A 5,864-nucleotide genomic window follows, 5' to 3' on the forward strand; every position below is an offset into this window, starting at 1 on the left:
GAATTGGGATCGCCAACAGAGAACCTTTAACTCTGAGATAGAATGGTGAAAAGGAATTTTAGCGTTGGAAACTTTTGTTTTTGCTTGATCGAGAAAATAATTATACCGTGTTAGAAAAGAAGAATATATACAAATCGTCTACCAGTGCCAAAGGGAGAGAAAAACAAATACATTGCATATATCCAAACATACACGTAAAGATGTACAGTATCTTTAGTTTTTATTTGACAGGGAACAGTATCTTTAGTACAAGGTAAAGATATGAGAAATTAAATTTGTTCCACCAATTTAATTACCGGAATCAGTCCTTATATTTTTATTCTCATATCTCATACTTTTAGTATTGTTTTTAATGATCCGAGGCAAATCGTTCGATCCAAATTTTACCTTTTTAGTCATTTGTTTTTTCTTCTTTTGATTAGATTTTACCTTTTTAGGCTTTGGTACAAATATAGATTTTGGATTTCAATTGAATTTTTGGATCAGGAATTACATTTTTTGAAGCAGAACTAAAGGTTTCCACGAATGACTCTTGAACATTGAGACTTGAAACTCAGTCCAGCCTTCAAAACAAGAAAGCTAACTAACAAGTAATCTGCAGCATATTCATGCTGAACTTACATGGAAGAAAATGGAGGCCCTATTTAAACTCATCTTATGAAGTCATCCCAGCTGCTTACAGGATGTTGGCACAAACTGGAGTGTTAAGACAAAACCGGGATAACATCTTATGACACCTCTTCCTTCACAAAAGATCTGATAGACATCACCATGGCTACCAACAGACTTGGAGAAAGATACAGAATTTTCAGTGCTTCTTGTGTACCATAGTTGGATATTGAGGACTCCACATATTGTTCTGAAGATATGTTAAAATTTCCTCCTGCAAAGCAATCGTTTGTAGTTAACAGTTTTGATGGACCCAAAATAAACTTGAACGGTCACTTACATATCATCCAGACCCCAGATAATCACCCGATACTTAATCAGTTATGTATTGAGTTCTAAAGGATAAGTAATTACCTGACTTGGTTTTTGGAGTTCTCGAGCATCAATATCACCATATACCTCTGCTAAATCTTCTTCTATAGCTTCCTTGACAACTGCTGTTGCTACCTGTTTTGTAATATCCAGGATGCTGGATATTTCCTATAATTCAAAGTACCAGTACGTCAGCATTGGGCATTCAAAGTATTAGATTAGTTGAAGCAAAATAGGATTTGTTAATCTACCTGGAAACACATGGAAAAATTGTCCGTTGAGAACCTCTTTCTCTGTAATATATGCTGCCAAGCTGCACATAAGGAAATGCAAAAAGTTAGAAAATATCAAAATACTGTGGTCCAGCATCAGTTAGGTAGATACCAGTTAGACAACAAAATAGGTTTTACAAGATACCATTCCAGAGGCCTGTAGCATGCCATCAGAGACGATACGGGATCCAGATAAGAGTGTACCAAGACCTATCCTGCATGATGAAATACGTGCTATGTTGGTATGTGGCGAGGCCAGGAACAAGATAGTGTTCGCTCAGAAAGAGTAAAAGGAAACTAACCCTGGAATTAGGCACATATTGTTTCCCTGGTTGCAGTGCCCAATTCGACCATCTCCTAAATTTTTTAATGAGTACGAGGAAGAAGAGCACAAGAGGTCAAAACTTGAAGCAAATTCAGTTCAATTGCATTTATATAATTATAAAATGGTAGCGCCCAATGAACTCACTAGCAATACGTTTAAGATTCCCCTATAAATGTTTCCTCACAAAGTAATTGGTGAATGAACTGACAGGTGTTTTACTAGACAGAAATTGTCAAAATGACACGGGAAGCTTGTTTAGAGTGTGATATATTTGCTGACCTCAGCATAGAAAAAGATGGCAATCTTATACAGACATATTACAGACAATAAGTTTAAATGGGCTGACTTCAATGAACATATATGTTACATAGCATAATTGATCGTACCTAAATCAGTATCCTTGAAAGGGCTCCCACTTGCAAATATTATATCACTGCCCAGAACCGAAAATGCTTTATCAGTGATGCACTCAGCTGGCAAACAAAAGTTATCAATGAACCAGAGAATTACAAGTCTAGACAAAATATATGAATACGTTATGAGCCTTAAAAATACCGTTTTTGGTAGGGTTTGACATGGCAAAAATAGCTGGTCTGGACGAAGTTGAACCCTTGAGGGCTTCCAACACCTGTCGGTGAATAACATCAGTAACAGGTACACAGAATCTATAAGAAAATGGTAAATCAGACATTAAATTCTTCAGGGGAACTAAGTTATGTAAAGGACTAAAATGATAAAAAAAGGATGCACATGACTGGAGAGGATAAATTCTTAGATCTACCCTCATCCCAGAATTTGAACTTCGACTATTTGGGGATTTAAAACATAAGTTACATATCCTACGATTCTGAAGCTTAACATACTCACATCTAATAAAAGCAAGCACATGTGCTAGTTACAAAAAAGTGAAAAACACAATTAGACAGAGCATTCAATCTATCATATTTTCTTTACCTCAGTTGAAATAACTAAATAAGCCTCCTACTGCAGACAATCCAATAAGCACACCAGGCCTTACTTGAAAGAACCTGAACAGCAACATGTACTATCAGCTGTGATTAATGATAACAAAAATGGAAGTTATAAGTAGCAACAACAGACACGGCAAGTAAACTTACCACATCTACTAGCTTGTTCCTGATTGTAGCCCCAGGGGACCAAGTTCTTTGACTGTCCTTGCAAATGGCAGTGCATCTGAATCAATATTAGGACGATCCTCGGCAAGAAGTTCCTTGATTCATAAAAGAAACAGTAAGCAAGAAACCTAAACTATAAATACTATATGCAACACAACTTGAAGATCATGTCAACTTTTATGTTGGATATTGATTATTCTTCCAATTCTACTTTGGTCTTTCACTGCTGATTGTAGACGACTATCTACTCCACTAATTTTCTTTACCCAAGTCCTAATTTTCCTTCCATAAAGTTGTAAAAACCAATTGGAAAAGGAATAACTAGTAACTCCAATATAATTTGATTTCTTTATATCACTAATATTCGCATAAAGACACAATAAGATGTTGCATCATCAGTTACCTGAACATCATCATTGAACATTCGATACGTATTTCTGTAGCAGTGCAACAATTTAAAGGCCCACTTGGCCTGGAAATCTTCAAATTGCTCAAGCACAGTTCATTAGTATCAATCCAAATGAATAAAAAAGGACAGTTTAGACCATAACAACAACTGTAACATAATAATTATGTGTAAGTAGTTTCACAGTACCTGTACTATTACATGGCGGTTTTGTAGCAATCCCAAGTCTAGAATGAAAAATAGCAACAACTATTAAGCACAAACCAACAGCTTGCATAAGTGGCGAAATGCATAAATGAACTCTTACACAGAGGATCTTTTAGAAGCTTTTTCATTGTTAGTTCCAACATCAATCATCACAGGAAGCACCTGTTGTGAGTGCAAAATCAGCGGAGCATCACAAAAATTACCACACAGCATCAAGCACCAAGCTTGGAATACTCGAAACACAATTAAACAAACCTACTTTTAGGAACTAATTCCAGAATAATATAAGAAATTCCCAGAACCAGCCATCGGTACAAATACATGAAAAGAAAAACAGTATGAGGTTTACTCTCTGAGGATTTATCCCAGCAGCAGCGACATATAGATCTAGCTTCCCTATTGAAATTCCAATTCCCTGAACTCCAAGATCTCCAAGACCTAATATTCTGCTTCCATCTGTCACCACAATCATATCAACCTACCAGATAGAGTGAATTTTGTCAATAGCTTATTAAGTTAATACCACAAGATAACAAAATACTATAGAAAAGCAACACATAACTTAAGAAACGTCCATCCAACAAGAGCTATTTTTCTTGCAAAAGCAATAACAAATTATGGAATAACACTGCCTCTGTAGCCTGAGATGTTTGGATAGTAGAAGACATGAAAAAGGATATCAGGATTGACATGATTCCCAAGCAATAGTAGCTGCAGTCTCTTAGTGGCATCCTTACAGAGATCTAACACGAAAAAGCATGTATTTGGGCACAAGAAGTATAACTAACCTGCTCGGCTGGCCAATTATAAACCAAAGACATCATTTATCCACGATCTTGAGCACTAAAATACATTCCTATCGGCCTCCTAAACATTACACCGTAATTCTGGCAAATTAGCCCAGCTGTTGGCGTATACATTATAGGTGCTTATTCCGCAATATTGTCAATCAAAACCTGCCAAACCCAGAAAGCCGTTAACATTGAGGTAAATTACCATCAATAACCATTCAATTGTAAGACCTCTACCTAGAAAGTTACGACTAAGTAGAAACCCAAATTCAAATATAGGAGCACAAACCTTGTAGTACATTGTCTCATTTCTGCCATGCAACATGTTATGGATATGCCACTTAGCCAATGCATATGGATCATTTGGTCCATCTCTTGCTTGCTCCTCCAGCCTTTTCAAATCAGCCACTGTCAGTCATTCAAAATAACAATATCCGGTTATCTTTTCTTGTCCCCAAAATGAAGCAAATATCAAAGACAATGAGTCAATGACTAAATCAATATCTTAGCATCTTCTTAAACCAACTACCCATATTCAAGTTTCCATTGGGAACTAAACAAGGTACTATTGTTACTACTAAACTACACTATCAAATTACAAGATTAAGTGAGATTTTACCTGCAGATCCATCCAACTTGCCTAACAACCCAGTGCAGTGAGTTTAGTGTCTCATCGCTAAAGTTGGCAAGTTCTTGTTATAAGAAGTAGTCCAACCTAGGTAGAAACAGCACTAGCAGTACCATTATAGTTTTGGTAACCATTTCAATGTTGGGTTTTTTCCAGACATCACCTAAACTACTCATTCCTGATACTTCCCAAGCTCACCACCATGACTAACGAAAATTCAATTATTCCTTAAAAAAACAAAAATTCAATTTTTTGCACAAATTAATAACAACCACATTTAAATTTCCAATTTCTCAACACAAAACAATCAAATCACCTAAAATTTCAAGAAAACATCAAATTCAGAGACAGGAAAAAGGAAAATTACACAAACCTTAACATCCTGGGCTGTTGGTGGTGTTTAATCTGCCATTGTTAGGGTTTGGTTCTGGTCTGTTTCTCTCTTTCTGAGTGAGAGAGTGAGGATTGAAAGAGAAGACTAAAGAGATATTGAGGCGGAATTATTGAGGTGGTGTTTAGTAGAGAGATACTGGAGACAAAAAAAAATATTGCAGAAAAAAAAGAATATATGGCCCATGCAGGTCTCGAACCTGCGACCTTCGCGTTATTAGCACGACGCTCTAACCAACTGAGCTAATGGGCAAATTTGTTTATCATACAATACACAAATTCAAACGATTTTTTGGGGACCATGGTTTTTTTTTTGGACTATGGTTTTATTTTGGATAAAGGCATTAGAAGTAATTCTAGGTCACCCCATATCTAGTTATTTATTTAATACCTAATCTACCCTCTTAATTAATTTTAGGTTATGATTAGTGAATGATTTAGTTAAAAACAATTAGTGAGATTAAATTAAAAGATGGGTTTATTATTAGTTGAGTAGAATTATTGAGAGAGTAGAGTTAGAGAAGATGAAGGAGAAAAACATGGAAAATAGATTTTTTTTCCAATTCACTAAGTTTGAGTATTCAAATGATGAAAACTCATCTGATTCTTCATCTCCATCCTCTCCTAGAATATTTGTTAATCTTCAAAATGATCCGGATTTGGACTGGATTTTGAACAATTCGGTTACTTTATATGAAGAACAAGTAATCGAACTCATTTGAAGCTGT

The 5,864-nt window shown here is 35.7% G+C and overlaps 1 non-coding gene and 1 pseudogene across 1 annotated transcript; both read right to left on the reverse strand.

Annotated features, from left to right (window-relative positions):
- Positions 1-476: 476 nt before the first annotated feature.
- On the reverse strand, positions 477-4,950 carry LOC113272927 (annotated as a pseudogene).
- A 365-nt stretch (positions 4,951-5,315) lies between these two features.
- Positions 5,316-5,389, reverse strand: TRNAI-AAU. Its single transcript has one exon. It is a non-coding gene; the product is annotated as a tRNA-Ile (tRNA).
- Between the last annotated feature and the right edge of the window lie 475 nt (positions 5,390-5,864).

This window comes from Papaver somniferum, chromosome 1 (genome assembly GCF_003573695.1).
Source record: "Papaver somniferum cultivar HN1 chromosome 1, ASM357369v1, whole genome shotgun sequence".
Lineage (NCBI taxonomy): Eukaryota > Viridiplantae > Streptophyta > Magnoliopsida > Ranunculales > Papaveraceae > Papaver > Papaver somniferum.